Source organism: Scyliorhinus canicula, chromosome 3 (assembly GCF_902713615.1).
Source record: "Scyliorhinus canicula chromosome 3, sScyCan1.1, whole genome shotgun sequence".
NCBI lineage: Eukaryota > Metazoa > Chordata > Chondrichthyes > Carcharhiniformes > Scyliorhinidae > Scyliorhinus > Scyliorhinus canicula.
In genome coordinates this window covers 150,375,467-150,395,945 of record NC_052148.1, presented here as the reverse complement: position 1 = coordinate 150,395,945, position 20,479 = coordinate 150,375,467, and the positions used below count along the sequence as shown (strand labels likewise).

General features: G+C 44.0%; 1 non-coding gene across 1 annotated transcript; it reads right to left on the bottom strand.

Moving 5' to 3' along the window:
• Nucleotides 1-5,638: 5,638 nt before the first annotated feature.
• On the bottom strand, nt 5,639-5,709 carry trnag-gcc. Its single transcript has one exon. It is a non-coding gene; the product is annotated as a tRNA-Gly (tRNA).
• Between the last annotated feature and the right edge of the window lie 14,770 nt (nt 5,710-20,479).

Genomic DNA, 20,479 nt, shown 5'->3' with positions numbered 1-20,479 from the left:
GGCCATCACAGGACTCTCCCTCTGGGTCCCTCCCTAGCCTGATGGGCAGCCAAGTCCTCAGGGTGTGGGCCGGGTTCCGGCACATGGGCCGCTGCCTTGGGTATCTACAGACACTGCTGCGGCCGCCTTCTCTGGCGTCTGGCGTCTGGCATAACGTAGTACAAGCACCATTAGGCAAACCTCTCCGTCCTACATCCCTGCCACAGTGTTCAATATCTGTAAGGCATTGGGAGAGGGTGTTAGACCGACAAACACCGGTGGCTCCCACCCCGGGACCCTCCAATCCCCCACTGATCCTGGTCTGTATGGGATGCCAGGCAATGACTCCCGCATGCTACATGGCCCACCCACCCAGGGGAATACACCTGGGTTGTGTGAAGTGCTCACTTAATCACGATTGCCAATTCTCTATTAGTAATAGCCTTCAGATGTGCAGTCAGAGGCATTGGCAGTTGGTGGGGCTTATGGGTAGTCCAGGGGCAGATGGATAGGGACAAGGGTTGCCCTCAGAATGGGTACACATGAACCAAGGGTTGGCATGGTGGTGCAGGGTGCGTTTGCTGCCCCGGCTGCCTCCCCAGCGCCCCTCCGATGGCGGCCGACCCATGCGGAGGACCCTGCACCCCCAGCCGAGGGTCCCCCATCCCCCGCCGAGCTCAGTGGCATCAAGCCCAATGCCCCTGGGCTATTTGCCTGTGAACAAAGATGGCTACTCACCTCCTTGGCACCTCACTGAAGCCCTTCCGTCAGGTTCACGTTTTTAAAAAGGAGTACGAATCTGCGCCAGCATGACCACTTGCTGAGGAGGCCGCTGAATGACGGGAGGCCATTGGATAAGGGGTGGCTCTCGTTAATTGTATGAAAATGGGGCTGAAGTGGTGATAATTGGTTTCTCGACACGCTACGGCAAGATTCTGATTTCGCCGAGGGGAGCAGGACAGTTGCATCGCAAATTGTTTTGACGCCTGGCGCGATCTCGGTTTTGAGCGCAAGTGTAACAAGGCCGGAAGATCGTGCCCACAATTTCGGATTTTAGTTTGACTGCACTGATAAATGAAATGAAAAATGAAATGAAAATTAAAATGAAAATTAAAATGAAAATTAAAATGAAAATCGCTTATTGTAACGAGTAGGCTTCAATGAAGTTACGGTGAAAAGCCTCTAGTCGCCACATTCCGGCGCCTGTCCGGGCAGGCTGGTACGGGAATCGAACCGTGCTGCTGGTCTGCTTGAAAAGCCAGCGATTTAGCCCAGTGAGCTAAACCAGCCCCTAAATAGCTTAGCTATCCAGTTAAATATATGGGGAAGATAATTAATGTAAAGGTAGTGCTCAACAAAGAGCTAGATTTTTTGAGTTGTCTATTTCCTTCTTATTTTGAAATGCCTCGTTTATGTGAAACAGGTTTTGCAGCAATAAAGATACAGTTATCATGCTGTTTACCTGAACCCCTGTATTGAAGTGTGGTTAAATGTCCCACTGATGAGATCCCAGCATGCCCTTGGCAATGTTACATTGGCGGAGAATGCATAGGCCTCGTGGAAAAAAAGTAAAGGCGACACAAACTAGAACCATGAAGAATCTAATGAAACTCCTCCAGGAGAATCTCACGCAGCAAGCCACAAACCGACGACAGGCTGAAACAAACCAACTGCAGATAAAGAACAGTGGAGTGGGCAACAAACATAGACAGCGAAGCTATCAGCTGATGAGACACTAATGCAAAGAGCACACACTTGATGTGACCATCAATTCACTCGAGACACAATAGGAAGTAAACTGTGGCTTTAATAGACTTACAACTGAGCCTGCCTGCGACCAGAAGAACTGAGGGCAGACTCACAAGGCTGCAGCACTTTTTACTTCTGATAGTGGGAGGGGCCATGGGCGGAGCCAAGGGTGGAGCCCTGTACAAGCTCCTCATCTCCCCCTGTGGGCAGAGCCACGCAACAGCTCACAGACAGAGCCCACAAGGACACAATACTATTCAGTGTGAATTACACGATGTACATTCACCACACCGACGACAGGCTGAAACAAGCCAACTGCAGATAAAGAACAGTGGAGGGGGCAACAAACATCGACAGCGAAGCTGTCAGCTGACAAGACACTAATGGAAAGAGCACACACTGAATTAGGTCAGAGTGGGGAGACTTGCCAGAAACAGAAAGAAGGTGCAGCTTCAGAATGAGATGGATCAGCTCCACGTGAAGCTGTTGGAGACTGAAAGGCAGCTTGGTCAGGTACAGGGCCAGTTGAAGAGATGGAGATAACTGCCCGACGAGAAGTTGAAGGACAAGGAACAACAAGTGGCTGACTTGCAGCTCAACCTCTTCCGCGTCAAGGAACAGGTAAAGGAAAGACTGAAATACAGTATAAATTGAATAAACTAAGATCACAGCACCAGGAGTTACAGACGAGTCAGCAGAACACCCACATGCCAGCTAAAGGTAACACAGAATGACCTGGAACAAGTTCGTGCCAGAACGGGACCAAAGGACGAAACGATTCAGAACCTGGAGGATGTGCTGCGGAACAGCAAAGACAGTGCAGGGCAACTCAAAACTGAACAACAGGAGCTTGTTGCTAAAATCCAAGATAGCAAGGATGAGGTGGCCATTTAGAATCAAATGCAAGAGCAGAAAATAGAATTGGAAGCACAGATTAAGAAACTGGAATCAGGCATTAACAGGCCTAAGAGGACCAAAATCAGCTTCACAAATGGCGCCCAGCCCAAGAGAGTGAAATTAAAGGACTTAACCAGCAGCTCAAGGCTGAGAAGGAAAATGTTCATAGTGTAAAGCAGAAACCACAGGGTAAATCAGAGGCCCTGGATAAAATAAGGAGACGAGTGCTGCAGTACAAGGAAAAGTGTGCTCAACTTTGCCAGGGGCACGTGCGGCTGAAGGAGGATGCAAAGAGTAAGGTGGAGAGCGAGAGCAGACTGCAAACGGAGCTCACAGCATTCAGACTGGAGAAAGTGGCTTCATCCAAGGAGTTGACAGAAACCAAGCACTGCCTCACCAAGGCTTCAAAAGGCCCTCATAGAAACATAGAGATTTGAAAAAGGAGCATCATTTGATGAAAACTGTCCATGATGAAGAGGAAGGAGCTCAAAGAAATTTCAGCTCAAAAAAGTAACGGCAGACGCTAAAATTAAGAAAATGGAAGGGGAAGTCTGGCTGCTGGAAGACCAGTATTAAAAGTGGGCCAAAGAGAAAAAAATGTTTGAATACAGATTTCTGAATTTACCACATAACAGGTGGAGAGGAGGAAAGGCAAAGGATTTGAGTAAAATCAAGAACAAGCAGAAAAGATGATATTAGATTTAGAAGAATGTCTGCAGAAGGAAGAAAAAAACCAACAAGAATTGGAAAATTGATGCGTTAGATGGCAAGACTATTGATCTGCAAGATCGAATTGCTGAGCTACAACAGCAGATTGAAGAATTAAAGATTCAACAGGTAAAGAAGGAAGAGGAGCTACAGACTGCAGTTGTGAGAGGGCATGATGAAGCGTTTCAGAAGAATAATGCTCCAAAACTAATCTGTGAGCTGAGAGTCCAGATTTTTGAGTTGCAGGAAGATTTGGAATCCGAGAAGGTGCCCACAACAAAGCTGACAAGCAGAGGGGTCCAAGCTGAAGATGGGTCATGAAGTTCAAATCCAGGATATCCGCCAGAGACATAGCAACCCCCTTCAAGAGAAAAGACTTTGAAGGAGCAGATTGAAGCATTGGATACCTCAAACCAAAGAGCTGATCAAATTGCAGGAGGAGATCAGTAAGGTCTCTGAGAAACTGAAGAAGAAACAGGAAAGCTTATGGCGTCTGCAGACTAAGAAGGAACTCTACAAGGACAGAAGGACAAAGATTGAGGATGTTCTGCAGAGGAACAAAGTGACTGCAGGAAGAAGCACACAACGCAATTATAGCCTGGCTGAGTTGAACGAACACATGCAGAGACTACTGGAGCTCAAAATGGTACTGCAGGCACTCCAGAATCATATCCAGCTGGCTAAGACCAGTGGATGAACGTGCTGCAAGATCAGGTCATGACACTAACTTTTGAAGTGCAGGGCAAGTTGAGAGCACTCACGGCTCAGAGGGACGACCTCGGCAGTCAGCTATAGGAGGTGAGCCAGTCCAATGGGTTGCTGTTGGAGCACTTGGCGTAATTCAAACAGGACAATGTGCAGCTCCAGAATTAATTGAAGGAGGCCCAGAAGTCGGTTTATAAGCAGAAGGCCATGCTGAATGAGATGCCCATGCAAATGTTGCAGTGGAAGACTCTACACAAGGAGGTGTTGGGAATTCACACCAAGTACAAAAAGGAACTTTGATAGCTGCACAAGGAGAAGAACCGAGGGAAGAACTCAGGGAGCCCTGTGTCTGGTAACAGCTGTGGGTGAGGGTGGGGCATCTGCACTGGGGAGCCCTCCCAGACATAGGGTGACCCTCCAACAGAGACCCTAAAGTGCTGTAACCATAATTTTTACAAACATTAACCATATGAAAGAGAGTTAAGTGCTGTCAGTTTCCAGCTCAGCACTTTAAAATCACTTAAGTATGATTGGGGTGCACTTAACTCTCTTTGAAGTGGTTGATGTGTGTAAACATTGTGGTTACAGCACTACAGAATTACTGAACCATGAAGGAAGACAAATGAGGCAAGGCTAACAGCTGTGTTTGTGGGGGCTGTCAATCACAGCCCACTAAGAGAAATGAATGAATGGCTTGCAGGTAAAGGATCTGAGGGGTTGAAACACAGTTCACTTTTTTCTTTCCAGGAATGGGAACATGGTGCTTCCTCTGCCTGAGCCAGCAAGTGTATGCCCAGGTGAGTGTTACAACAATAGTTTTTTGTTTCACTGCCCCTGTTTGAGCTCTTTTCCATCCTCCAGACAGGGGTCGCTTTTCTGGGGGTGTCTGTGGAGGAGTTCTTTATAGTTAGGGGGTCTCCATGGGGAATCCCTTTAGTTAGGAGGTCTCTGGAAGTGCTCCCTTTAGTTCGGGTATCGCAATCCCACTATTCAGGTGGTCTCTGTGGGGGTGTTCCCTTATTTAGGGGGTCTCTGTGGAGGGGGGGTCTCTCTATTTAGAGGATCTGTGGGAGGAGTTTTCCTTTCTAGGGATCTCTGAAGGTGTATCCCGTTTTGAGTGGGTCTCTGGGAAGGGTGGATCTGATAGGAGAGGGGTGGGCAGGTTGTGCCTTGTGGAGGGGGTGGAGGATTGGAGGATGGCCTCGGTGGGCATTGGAGGCAACCCCTTAAGTGATTACCCTCTTGGCCCAATACGAGGTCCACCACATCAAGGCCATCCTGGTAAATACCAGTCGTGATTCCCGCCTATGTGATTCCCGGCCAGAGGACTGGAGAATCGCAAGGGTCTGGAAACTCTGGTCCACTAAATTGATGCAAATGGGTTATTAGGACGCATTTGAAATTAAAATGAACTGAAAATCGCTTATTGTCACAAGTAGGCTTCAAATGAAGTTACTGTGAAAAGCCCCTAGTCGCCACATTCCTGCGCCTGTTCGGGGAGGCTGTTACGGGAATCGAACTGTGCTGCTGGCTTGCCTTAGTCTGCTTTCAAAGCCAGCGATTTAGCCCTGTGCTAAATAGCCCCTGCATCAAAAGGAGCTGCATTGGCCGGGAATCGAAACCGGGCCTCCCGTGTGGCAGGCAAGAATTCTACCACTGAACCACCAATGCAAAGTACATTTGCATCCATCTGCAAACAGCCTCTCGCTGACACATGGACGCAAACCCTGATCCCACTGGCAGCGGGGAGCCGAAGCATATCGATCAGTTTGGCGCATGGCATGGACCTCGATTTCGGTCAGACACCCGATTGCGATCCGCGCTGCTGGCAACATTTGGCAGAGAATCCAAACCACTGTCATTATGCTGTTTACCTGAATCTCCATTAAAGTGTATAAACTGCCGAGAAGATCCCAGCACAACGCAACATCCTTGACGGTGTTATACTTGCTTTAGCAGGAGTACAATAAAAGTTCACTGGATTAATTCCTGGGGAGAACAGGCTGCTCTATGAAGGAAGATTGAGTGGAATGAGCCTGTATTCCTGGAATTTAGAAAAATGAGAGGTGATCTCACTGAAAGGTACAGAATTCTCAACAAACTAAACACTGAGGGATTTTTTGCCTTGAACGGTGAGCATAGAAGTAGATGTTATTCTCCAGGTTGCCCATTTAGTACTGAGATGAGGAGAAATATCTTCACTCAGAGGGTTGTGAATCTTTTGGAACTCCCTTCCCAAGAGGGTAATGGATCATCAGTCAGTGGCATTGGAGGAGCAGTTGTGGACTCTGGGTATGTACTCAATGGAGTTTAGAAGGATGAGGGGACATCTCATTGAAACTTACAGAATATGGAGAGGTCTATATAGAGCGAACGTGGAGAGGATGTTTTTACTAGTAGGAGAAACTAGAACATGAGGACACAGCCTCAGATCCTTTAAAACAGAGATGAGGAGGAAGTTCTTCAGCCAGATAGTGGTGAATCTATGGAAAGCATTGCCGCAGAAGGCAGTGGAGGCCAAATGACTGAGTGTCTTTAAGACAGAGATAGATAAGTTCTTGATTAATAAGGGGATCAGGGGTTATCGGGAGAAGGAAGGAGAATGGGGATGAGAAACATACCAAGTCATGATTGAATGGCTGAGCAGACCCGATGGGCCAAATGGCCTAATGCAACAAATTGTTAGATTTTTGGGCACTAAAGGAATTGAAGGATATGGTGCCAGCAGGAAAGCAGAATTTATGTTGAAGCTCAACCCAATCTTATTGAATGGCAGAGCAGGCTCAAGAAGCCATATAGACTATTCCTGCTTCTATTTCTCAATGTCCTATGTTTATAAACTTAATGTTTCTATGCTCTTAATGCTCAGTGGTCACCTCCATTATTTATATCTATCCAATAACATTCCTGCCTCATCAAAGTCTGATTTTTGTGGGGCTGCTAATTTTCAATTTCTAAAGAAAGAGCAGTCAATGTGATCAATTCAAATTTTCCCCTGATAAATGTCAATATCCATAAGACCATAAGACCATAAGACATAGGAGTGGAAGTAAGGCCATTCGGCCCATCGAGTTCACTCCGCCATTCAATCATGGCTGATGGGCATTTCAACTCCACCTACCAGCATTCTCCCCGTAGCCCTTAATTCCTCGCGACATCAAGAATGTATCTATCTCTGCCTTGAAGCCATTTAGCGTCCCGGCCTCCACTGCACTCCGCGGCAATGAATTCCACAGGCCCACCACTCTCTGGCTGAAGAAATGTCTCCGCATTTCTGTTCTGAATTTACCCCCTCTAATTCTAAGGCTGTGCCCACGGGTCCTCGTCTCCTCGCCTAACGGAAACAGTTTCTTTGCGTCCACCCTTTCTAAGCCATGTATTATCTTGTAAGTTTCTATTAGATCTCCCCTTAACCTTCTAAACTCCAATGAATACAATCCCAGGATCCTCAGCCGTTCCTCATATGTTAGACCCGCCATTCCAGGGATCATCTGTGTGAATCTCCGCTGGACACGCTCCAGTGCCAGTATGTCCTTCCTGAGATGTGGGGCCCAAAACTGGACACAGTACTCCAAATGGGGCCTAACCAGAGCCTTATAAAGGCTCAGTAGCACATCTCTGCTTTTATATTCCAACCCTCTTGAGATAAATGACAACATTGCATTCGCTTTCTTAATCACGGATTCAACCTGCATGTTTACCTTTAGGGAATCCTCGACTAGCACTCCCAGATCCCTTTGTACTTTGGCATTATGAATTTTCTCACCGTTTAGAAAGTAGTCCATGCTTGGATTCTTTTTTCCAAAGTGCAAGACCTCACATTTTCTCACGTTGAATTGCATCAGCCATTTCCTGCACCACTCTCCCAAACTGTCTAGATCCTTCTGCAGCCTCCCCACTTCCTCAGCACTACTTGCCTGACCACCTAACTTCGTATCATCGGCAAGCTTCGCTAGAATGCCCCCAGTCCCTTCATCCAGATCATTAATATATATGGTGAACAGCTGCGGCCCCAACACTGAACCCTGTGGGACACCGCTGGTCACCGGCTGCCATTCCGAAAAAGAACCTTTTATCCCAACTCTCTGCCTTCTGTCAGACAGCCAATCCTCAACCCATGCCAGTAGCTCACCTTGAACACCATGGGCCCTCACCTTACTCAGCAGCCTCCTGTGTGGCACCTTATCAAAGGCCTTTTGGAAATCCAGATAGACCACATCCACTGGGTTTCCCTGGTCTAACCTACTTGTCACCTCCTCAAAGAATTCTAACAGGTTCGTCAGGCACGACCTCCCCTTACTAAATCCATGTTGACTTGTTCTAATCCGACCCTGCTCTTCCAAGAATTTAGAAATCTCATCCTTAACGATCGATTCTAGAATTTTACCAACAACCGAGGTTAGGCTAATTGGCCTATAATTTTCCATCTTGTGTCTTGATCCTTTCTTGAACAAGGGGGTTACAACAGCGATCTTCCAATCATCCGGGACTTTCCCTGACTCCAGTGATTTTTGAAAGATCTCAACCAACGCTTCCGCTATTTCTTCAGCCACCTCCCTCAGAACTCTAGGATGTAGCCCATCGGGGCCAGGAGATTTGTCAATTTTAAGACCTTTTAGCTTTTTTAGCACCATCTCTTTTGTAATGGCAACCATACTCAACTCAGCCCCCTGACCCTCTATAATTTTTGGGATATTACTCATGTCTTCCACTGTGAAGACAGACGCAAAGTACTTATTAAGTTCTCCAGCCATTTCCTCGTCTCCCATCACTAGCCTTCCAGAATCAGTTTGAATTGGCCCAATGTCTACTTTGGCCTGTCGTTTGTTTCTTATGTATTGAAAGAAACTTTTACTATCATTTCTTATATTACTGGCTAGCCTGCCTTCATATTTGATCCTCTCCTTCCTTATTTGTCTCTTTGTTAACCTCTGTTTGTTTTTGTAGCCTTCCCAATCTTCTGATTTCCCAGTGCTTTTGGCCACTTTATAGGATCTCTCTTTTTCTTTGATACATTTCCTGACCTCCTTTGTCAGCCATGGCTGTCTAATCCCTCCCCGGATAATCTTTCTTTTCTTGGGGATGAACCTCTGTACAGTGTCCTCAATTATGCATACAAACTCCTGCCATTTTTGCTCTACTGTCTTCCCCACTAGGGTCTGCTTCCAGTCGATTTTCGCCAGTTCCTCTCTCATGCCCTCGTAATTACCTTTATTTAACTGTAACACCATTACATCCGATTTTGCCTTCTCTCTTTCAAACTGCAGACTGAACTCAACCATATTATGATCGCTGCTTCCTAAGTGTTCCCTTACTTTAAGATCTTTTGTAAAGTCTGGTTCATTACATAGCACTAGGTCCAGAATAGCCTGCTCCCTTGTGGGCTCCATGACAAGCTGTTCCAAAAAGCCATCTTGTAAGCATTCCATGAATTCCTTTTCTTTGGATCCACTGGCTACGTTATTTACCCAATCCACCTGCATATTGAAGTCCCCCATGATCACCGTGACCTTGCCTTTCTGACATGCCTTTTCTATTTCCCGGTACATGTTGCGCCCCTGGTCCTGACCACTGTTAGGAGGTCTGTACATAACTCCCATTATGGTTTTTTTTGCCTTTGTGGTTCCTCAATTCTACCCACACAGACTCCACATCATCCGACCCTATGTCGTTTAGTGCCATAGATTTAATTTTGTTCTTAACTAACAAGGCAACCCCACCCCCTCGGCCCACCTCCCTGTCTTTTTGATAGGTTGTATATCCTTGGATGTTTAACTGCCAGTCCTGAACCCCCTGCAGCCATGTCTCTGTGATGCCTACCACATCATAATCATTCACGATGATCTGTGCCATTAGTTCGTCTACTTTGTTACAAATGCTACGAGCATTCAGGTAAAGTGCCTTAATGCTAACTTTCTTATCATTACAGATATTGTAAGTCCTAAGATGTCCAAAGTTATCCTTCCTTTTTGTTGCATTCCTAGTCTGCCTCAAGCTTAAATCCACCTGCCTACATGTTATCCTCCTGCGTATCTTGCCATTTAACTCCATGCTCCCTGTCGCTTTCACTTTCCCTTCCCCCCAACTCAGAAGTTTAAAATCCTACTGACCACCTTATTTATCCTTTTCGCTAGAAGCTTCAAGCAAGAATGTGGTAAAATTGGTCTGCTGCAAAAGTGCAAAACAGTGGCCCACTTTAAACCATGTTCAATTTTCTTTTCCATTGACTACTTTACAAAAGAAAATCAGGCGTGATGTAAACCAAGCTGCCAATCTGTTTTTTGGTTATTTTGTTCTTTTGGCAAAGATTAATTTCACTCCGAAGTACTTTGAAGTCAAGTTCACCCTCTGCACTGTCCTAACTATGGACTTTATTCGTAATCCCCATCTTCACTGTACAAAGGTTATAATTTTATTCCTCACATCAGCTATCTGCAGGATCTTTCCAACTAAGTCTGCCAACACAGCATCAATTAGTGTTGAAATATGGACAATTCTGTGCTTGTGCCCATTAGACATTTGATTGAAATTGCCAAAACTGATTTCATGCAGGACTTTTACAGTTGGCAAAGAGATTAGATCTCATCAGTCTGGACTGGATCTGAAACCTGATCCAAATTGAGAGCACAATGCACAATTTACTTCATTTCCTAACTGAGAAATCTTTGACTGCTGTAGTGGAATACACATAATATTTTAAATAGTCAATATTTTGTTGCTAAATCACATTTCAATTCCCATTTGGCGAGTTCTTCTGACTTCTGCTATATTTTCGAGCTATATATTAGAGGAAATAATTATGAGTTAATATAGCTTAAATAAGAATCAAATCAAAGATTTCAGCCAGGATTTCTGGTCTCATCTGCGAGGACAGAAAATTCAGAGAAACTGCCAAATATCCATTGACTTTGGATAGGAATTTTGGTCCTGCCCAAACAATCCTGGCCTCTCGTTCTGAATTATATCTTAGCATGTCATTGTGAAACTTTCATACCCAATCAGGTTTCAAAACATTTATCTACGACAAAATAAAATATACAGGACATCAAAAAAATCTAGTCATATTGACAATAATAAAGTTCTTATTTATGATAGTTTCATTTATTACTGTGAATGAGAACAGAAATGCTCCTGCGTACAATTATTTACCTTTAATAGTTGGTATCTGTAACAAGCAGTCAATGGCCCCTTGGGGCAAAAAACTGTGGCTATCTGCTTGTGTATCAATCCACACCTCTGAAAAGGATATAGTGTAATATGTCATCACATTCATCATGTCTCCATCTTTGTAGCATATTTTTTCTTATTCGATAACTTGAATTTAAAAATTGAAGACAAGATGCATTACTTAATAAAACTTGCAATGTATATCCAGAGTCAAGATCTGACTCACTCCATATCAAAACAGAGCGAAACACTCTTGAGCCAGTAATCTCACACTGTTTTTGTTTATGTATAAATCCAATGGAGTGTCAAACCTGTTTTACAAAGTACTCAATGCATTTGTTGAATGTTCTTGGCACTTGTAAACCAGCTGACCTCAATTTCAAAGGCTTGTGAGAAGGGATTTTATCATCCCCAATATATAAACATATAAATGATTTAACTCTCGAGTGTGAGCTTCACATGCAGAGATATCCACTCATGCACAGAGCTCTCTCTCTCCCCTGAACAGGCGAGTCAAAGATACAATCAGGCAGGGATCAAGGCTGCAATTTAAATACATCAAGAGTTCCATTTTTGAGTTGGGAAGGGAAACAAAAAAAAAAGAGGGGAACTAATTCACACTAGAATCAGGTACAAAGACATCCTAGGAGTCTTAATAAACTCAACACGACCAACCAATGTAGAGCAGCTATTAAGTAGAATCTTGAACTTCATAGCCAAATTAATTGAATACCAAGTCAAAATAAGTCATGATCAAACTTATGCCGTGCCTTGAATATAGCAGCCAGCCTTGGATGCTGAGGCAACATTGAGAAGTCACAGGACTTACCTTTGGTATCAGGGGAAAAACAGAAGAGTTTCAGACATTTAAGTCAGAGGCAGATTTACATTTTGTAGGGCCCCATGCACACCTTCATTTCTATTTCTGCTCCCCCCCATGATGTCACGCCCCTCCAGACCCAGCCCACCCTCAACTCACAGAATGCGAAGGGGCAAGCCACAAACATACACAAATTGATCACTGCTTTAGTGCTGTTTAACTTGTAAAACACGCCTGTATGAATAATTACTGAATTGAAATCCAGGCTTACCTCTCATCAGAATGACAGTAAAGATGGTCAATATTGCGTTGTGTGTCTTGAGGCAAGCAAGCATGGAACTTGCTGATGAGCAATGAGATTGAAAAATCAGCCATGACATCACTACAGCACAGGCCAGTGCAGGACAGAATGAGCCAATCCAGTACTGGAGCAAATACTTCAAACAACAAGATTCATATGCTGCCGTTCAGTATATTTCAGAGCCTCATTCAGTTTCAAAAGTTAACTTCCTTACTTCTGCTCACAAAATCAAAAAAGTTATTGCCATAAATTCATGTGAGTGGAGTGCCCAGTGAATCCAAGTTCAAAATCAATGGCTCTGTCTGCAGGATTCCGTTCTTTGCCCGAGCAAAAGACTTTCTGGTGGTGGCCAGTGTTGAGAGTGATGGTGGTTAGAACTATCAGCATGTGACCAGCGGCAGCCATTATATTAGAGCAGCAATGGTCCATTTTGAAAAACAGAATTTAAACAAGAGAATAGGGAGGCCAGGCAGATGAAGATTTTCTTGCTTCATTCCTTGTTGACAATACAATTTAAATAGCTTGTTTTGCACACATTTTCTTCACAAAATCATCAACTACATCATTGTAGGTACAAATAGAACATAGAATATACAATGCAGAAGGAGGCCATTCGGCCCATCGAGTCTGCACCGACCCACTTAAGCCCCCACTTCCACCCTATCCCCATAACCCAATAACCCCTCCTAACCTTTTATCATGGCCAATCCACCTAACCTGCACATCTTTGGACTGTGGGAGTAAACTGGAGCACCCGGAGGAAACCCACGCAGACACTGGGAGAACGTGCAGACTCCGCACAGACAGTGACCCAGCAGGGAATCAAACCTGGGACCCTGACGCTGTGAAGCCACAGTGCTAATCACTTGTGCTATCATGCTGTCCTAATCTTGTAAAGACACACTTTTAATCGTCAATATTGCTGAACTTGACAAATGTTCCTGACTCATCATACTACGCGAATAGTTTTTTATTATGTTCAATACAGAAAAAGAAGGTTCACCAGAAGCATTTGTGACAGGTATTGTTAAAAATATTTTCAGAACAGTTTTCACATTTGGAACGGCTTCTCTGCAATTGCACCATTATTATGTTACAAATAGCTTTTGACAGTCTCAACAATTACCTTCTTTTTACCTTTTAAAGTGATTTAATTGTCTCTAGTGTCATCGAAAAATAATTCCCTGCATCTTGTATGCTTCTCCTCATCAGAGGGACCTATATTTTTATTAATGTTAGTGTCTCTGCTTCCACCGAGCTATAGTTATTTTGAACTTCCATGACAAAACATTTAGCCGAGGCTAACAATTGTGCAGCATTCAATAAAGCTGCATCAATATTTTGCAGCAATTTTCGTAAGGCATTAATTCTTTGTAGCAAACAGTTCCACAAAAGAGTAAAGACAGCAATATTGTTCTTTTCCAAAACACACAGTTTTTCTGAATTTGATGTAATAAGGTTTCCAAATATCAACAACGTTCCTTTTCATAGACAAAACAGCACCTACACGAGTGGACTACCTGGTGTCACAAATGTTTTCCATTTGTCTACTCCAAGTGTGGTTGCAAAATATTCCATTGGTGCATGGAAATAGAAAAAAAGGCATACACATCTTGAAAAAAGTCAAAAAACAAGGTACAGCTCCATCACAGGATTCAGCTGCAGCTTTGAAGATTAAGAGTGATTGGAACATGGGTGAATAATGCACTGGGGCTTGCATTGTTTAATCTCGCTTGTAGACATAAATCTTTTCCTGCCATATTTTCAAAACAGTTATCTCCAGATACTCAAAAGTGTGGGATTGTGGGCAGCATGGTGGCGCAGTGCTTAGCATTGCTGCCTCACAGTGCCGAGGTGCCAGGTTCGATCCCGGCTCTGGGTCTCTCTCCGTGTGGAGTTTGCACATTCTCCCAGTGTTTGCGGGGGTTTCGCCACTACAACCAAAAAGATGTGTAGGGTAGGTGGATTGGCCACGCTAAATTACCCCTTAATTGGAAAAAAATAATCGGGTACTCTAAATTTAGAAAAGAAAGTGTGGGATTGTAGCTGGACAAAACAAATCAATCATTCGACAACTTCTCCATCGCTGGTCACATCTTAAAATTAATGTTAATTGGTCCACAGGACTCACATCTGGTGTTGAATCAAATACTATGGATCGTATTTGGCATCTTCTACTTCATTGGTGAATTGTTTTCTAAGCCGCTCTATCATTATATTAATGAAGTTACTGTAGGTTTAGTGCTTTAAAACTGTGATGAATGTAGAAATTGTTATACATATGTTATATCTGTTTCTGTAATGTTTTTTAAAAGCCTGGGTTAAGGTCTATACTTGTGGCAGTAATATTATTAAAGAACCTCGGTTAAGTTACCCAGATTGTATATCTGCCAAAGCTGTAATTAAGGAGTCATAAAATAGTGAGGTAATTATTACTTTCAACCACTTACTTGGTTACAGATAAAGGGGCTAATGGAATTATGTTTTGATTGCTGGAGATTCCCGGGAATGTAAATAATTTATGAGGGAGTGGTGTTTAGTCCTAGCTAAGCATGTCATGGAACTTAGTAAGATACAGATGATGTAATTAATCAGAGGAGCCAGGTCTATCTGTAGTTTTGCAGTATAACCATGATTTGAATCTGACAAGATCGAAGTGTATTGGATCTACTCTTGAAAGGAACTATCTCCAAAAGTCTCTACACAGCTAAGCAAGTAAACCAGTTTTGTTAACTTTATTTATTAGTGGCACTTGAACTGTATTGGGTTGCTTAATTGGAGTTAGTAGCAGGTATAGATAGTGGGGCGATTCTCCGCTCCGCGGACCAAGTGCCTGCACCGTCGTGAACGCTGTCACGTTTCACAACGGTGCGAACAGGGCCCGGGCACAACCTATTCTGGCCCCCACAGGGGGCCAGCAAGGCCCTATGTGGCGCCAAGTGGGCGCCGCGCCAACCTGCGCATGCGCAGTTGGGGCAGCTCAATCCTACGCATGCGCAGTTGGGCCACGCCATACTGCGCATGCACGGGGAACTTCTTATGTGCACCGGCCCCAACGCAATATGGCGTAGGTGTTCAGGGGCCGACCGCGGCTGAATGGAGGTCCGGGAAGGGGGAGGGGGCCGATTGGTGGGCCCCGATCATGGGCCAGACCCCTTCGGAAGCCCCCCCCCCCCCCCCCCCCCCCCGGTGAAGGAGCCCCCTCCCCCCACACAGGCCACCCCCCCCTCGAGCATTCCCGCAGAGTTCCCGCCGGCAGCGACCAGGGGTGGACGGCGCCGGCGGGACCCTGCCGTGTCGGAGCCGGAGAATCGCCGCTCGTTGTTTGCGGGAATTCTCCGAGTGGCCCATCGCGATTCGTGCGCCGCTGGTTTCGGGGCTGCGGGAGAATCGCATGAGGGGGTCGGGGTGGCGTGGCGCGATTTGCGCAGCGCCCCGGCGATTCTTCCACCCGGCGTGGGGGGGGGGGGGGGAATACCGCCCAGTACATTTAAATTTTCCTTGTGTTTAAAAACTGTTTAACTGATAATTCTTTGTTGTTAATATGGTTAATTTTATGTTTAAATTAAAGTTTGTTTTAACATTAAATATACCTATTATTCAGATTGGGTGAAGTATCCTTTCTTCACAGTTTTACAAATTTTAAAAAATGATTTGGGGTTCTTGTCCTGTATTCTAACAAATGTTGTCGTCTTGTCCAATATTCTAAGAAAATGTTGGTCTTCCCTGAGCCACAATATTGATAACTTATCAAATGCTCTTTGAGAAGCTCATGAATTCACAGAGATATTCAAGGCAGACTAAAAAATGTATCTCTTCGAGTTGACAATGATGGCTCATCATGTCTTCTTAGAGGTAGTCATAAAAAAAAGGCAGTTTGACTGTGGCAACAACATATCTCAGCACTTTCCTCCAGTTATAACACACCTTTTCAAACAGAGCCGACAAGAATCAATTTGTCCAGGTAATCTACATCTTTGATATAACGCACACATGGCTTTAATATGACCTTTGTCTGAGAGGTCAGGTGTAATGCCTGGATCTGGTATTTCTCTCTTGTGGATTCAATTTGAATTGTTTTTTGGAGCAAGCAAGGAGCTGGGTTAGGGGTTTACCCCTGTCCACACTCTGAGCTCTGGCTTTGTAACTCTGATAAGGAATTTTTTTTTTTTAATTTGAGCTTTGGAAGTTTTATGATCAGCAGTATCTCTTCCAACATTTTTCCAGTTAGGTTACCCATCGACGAATGCTTGTTCTTGAATAATTTGCCTGCCTTAGAGGTTTCCAAAATAAATCAACTAATTTCTAATTCGATCACCCCATTTCCCTTCATCCTCAAAAAAATTAGACTTATGAAGTCTTCTAAACTGCTTACAGTCTCCAAACTACTGACATTTTCCATATTACCTATGTTTTCTGCGATATTTCGTTCAAAACGTTCTATCGTACCCAGTGGAATAGATTTTGGCCATAAGGCAATGTCTTCAGGGTAGGTTTCTTCCCTCACTTCAACAGAAGAATCAGCAACGTCTTGTAGTTCCATTGCCATTTCAGAGTCAACTTCTGGTTCAACTTTTTCAGGCGATGTGGTATCTCCGGAAATGAGCAAGCATAAGTCATCAGATAATTCACCCATACTTTCAGTGGATAAGGATGAATGTGCAGTTGGTGCACTGTCCAATACTTTGAACTTTTTAAAAGTAAAATGACATCTGTCTTTTTGCCTTGCTTCGTCCTCTTGTCTTGCCTTCAATTTTCTGCACTTTTGACAGCCAAATAGACAATGTCACTTCATATTGCTAAGAAACTGATCTTGATTTTAATTAATTTTCTGAAAAAGTAAGCTTTTGCACAATCAATCCCATGTTAATTCAAACTCTGCAAAATTAGATTAATCTTCTAACTATGAATCTGTGACTCTGGATTTCAAACAACACTCACTCTTCGCCTGCCCATTGCCCCCTCAAAAACTCCCTCCTTCAAAAATGCAACCCGGCCTTCACACACTCCCTCCCTGCAAGTTTGCAACCCTGGCTAACGCTCCCCCCCCCCCCCCCCCCCCAACCCCGGTCCCCCCCCCCCCCACATTCTTTCACTCCCATTCCCCATATCCTCACAGTCTCTCCCCACCCCTGCTCCCCTCACACACTCCTATTCTCACAATCTCACTAATCTCGCTCACCTGGGGTCCTCAAAGCAAGCTTACCTTACTTGTCAACTCCACATTATGCTAAGGCTTGATTCAGTGCCTTGCTGTTGCTGACTGGCCTGCCCTCAATCTGGCTGGATTGAGTCACCCCTCGCTTGTTGCTTTCGCCTGGCACCTCGCTGTTGCTGACTGGTGTCCCCTCAGTCCTAGCTTGTGAAACCTGCTGGCTGTGCCTTTTTTCACAAAAGTAAAACACAGGATTTTCTGCCTCTCTCTCCCTCCTCACCGAGTCAGCTGTCGTTCATTACAGGTGTGTGCCTCAACATTCAAACCAGTCTGTTCCTGTGCTCTAAGGCGACCAATCAGAGTTTGATGTTGCTTTATATTGCCTGCTGATAGGCTGAGCCAACCAGCAAATGCAGAGTTATCAGGCTGGTCAGGGCCATGAGCCTAGGCATAGTTTGTTTCATAGACATAGAATTTACAGTGCTGAAGGAGGCCATTCAGCCCATCGAGTCTACACCGGCTCCTGGAAAGAGCACCCTACCCAAGGTTAACACCACCTCCACCCTATCCCCATAACCCAGTAACCCCACCCAACACTAAGGGCAATTTATCATGGCCAATCCACCTAACCTGCACATCTTTGGACTGTGGGAGGAAACCGGAGCACCCGGAGGAAACCCACGCAGACACGGGGAGAACGTGCAGTCTCCGCACAGACAGTGACCCAAGCTGGAATCGAACCTGGGACCCTGGAGCTGTGAAGCGATTGTGCTATCCACAATGCTACCGTGCTGCCACGGTAATCCACTGCTGGTCTCAGTAAATTAAGAATATGGAACAACTAAATCCAGAATATTACTGTCAATTAATTTGTAGGATAAGGAAACATAAGGTTTAAACTGCTGAAATAAATAACTTTCAGGACTTCAGCATGACCTAAAGCACTTCACATTCAATTATTTTTGAAGTGTAGTTACTGTTGTGGGTAGTGCAGTGGGAAATGTCCCTGTCTCTGACTTAGAAGCTCCGGGTTCAAGCCCCACTTCAAGACTTAATGATCGAACAAGGCATTTTTACCACATGGTTAAATATGTTGAGCATCAATTTGTAAATCCTTAACTCAGGCAGTAAGAGCAGGAGAGATTCCTGGTCAGCCATCAGATGAAAAGGATGTTGGAACTTCTACCATCACTATCCATAGTTCCAGGCCAGACCATGCATGTAAACGTTCATGTTATCACAGCAACTCAGACTTCTTGGGGTCCTGCTGAATGGTTGGTATGGATAAGGCTGGTGTCAACCAGCGCCGGCCCTAGGGTTGCTATAAAATAGGTCAGGACACCCTCAAAACAGCAGCCCTCAGCAGTAGAAACACTAATAGAAAGATAAACCTGAAAAGGTAACTCTCCATCTCTCTCTCCACAGATGCATCGGATTTTCTATTTCAAGGATTTTTCTGTTTTAATTTCAGTTCCCAAGCATATACAGTATGTTGCTTCAGTGTTCCAATAGAATATTCTTGCTCTTCTAGAAATCGTGCCCAAGGATGTTATATGTTCACTTGAAAGGACAGATATTGCCTTAATTGCGGGTCTCATCTGATTTACACCAACAATGCACTGAGCCCTCAGTACAATTAGATGCTGCAACAGGAAACAGTACGATCACATTCTGGATGTGTAAACAAATATGCATCAACAGGTCTCCTTGGTCTTTAATTATCTTATGATCTTGAACTAGTTTTCTTCTACAAAGGATGAGTGGTTGGCGAGGTTGCCGAAAAAAGACATCACCTGTAAAGAGTGATTCATTCCCCAGCACATTATATACACACATGCACATACACATTTATATATATATATATATATATATAATATATATATCTATTATATATGTTAGATGACTTACTGAAATAGTTCAGCAATAATTATACACCACATCCATATGTCTTTCAAATTACAGCATATGTTGTCCTGTTTGACATCCTCAATTGCAAACAAGGCAATTGCGGTGTTAAAGTATCAATGATCAAGTATTGTAAACATAGATAAATGCCCCTGGCACAACTTTATAATTCTATGTTTGTGAACGTTTGGTGTAATGCAATCAACTAATCAAAGTCAAAGCTTTTTCAGCGTCTTACTCTCTTATCCAAAAAATGCCATCACTGATGATAGCAATTTCAGAATCAAGTCGCTTAAACTCTCTTTTTGTTGTAACTTTTGTGCAATGAACATTAAATGACTCACTACTTTTTTGTGCTGTACGAGTTCATGGAAAATGTTGTTATTTCTGGATGCATCTAAAATATTTTAGGTGTGAAGTTGTTTAATAGTCATTTAACCAGTAAAAAGGTAATTGCTTGAGCTGTAGATGAAATGAAAATCGCTTATTGTCACGAGTAGGCTTCAATGAAGTTACTGTGAAAAGCCCCTAGTCGCCACATTCCGGCGCCTGTTCGGGGAGGCTGTTACGGGAGATGTAATGTGTATGCCCAGCAACATAATCACAAAGCCCTTCTTTCTGGCAGGACCATTCTCTCTTTTGACTGAAGCCATGGTGGACAGGAAGAATGTTTAGTTTGGCACAACAATGGTCAGTAATAAGACAACTTCATAATTGTTTACCTGATAAACCCTGTTTTAACTACTGATTGAAATAGGTAAACATCAACACAACATTGAAGTAAGCCAACCGAAATACACTAGAGAATGTTTTGGGGTCATAGGTAATGAAGCCGCCCTTAAATGACAAGGAAATAGAAATGTCTTTTTTTGTAACGACTTAAAATCTGAATATTTTCACTATTCAAATGTCACAATCGTAGTTCTATTAAAGGTGATGGTGACTACAAGAGGAGAGATAAAATAGAACATAGAACAGAGAGAGAAAAAACATAGAACATAGACAGATAATACAAACTAATTGGTACAATTTTAATGTGGGCTCAAGATCAAGAGACCTATAGGCTTTTGAAATTAAAAATTAAAATCGCTTA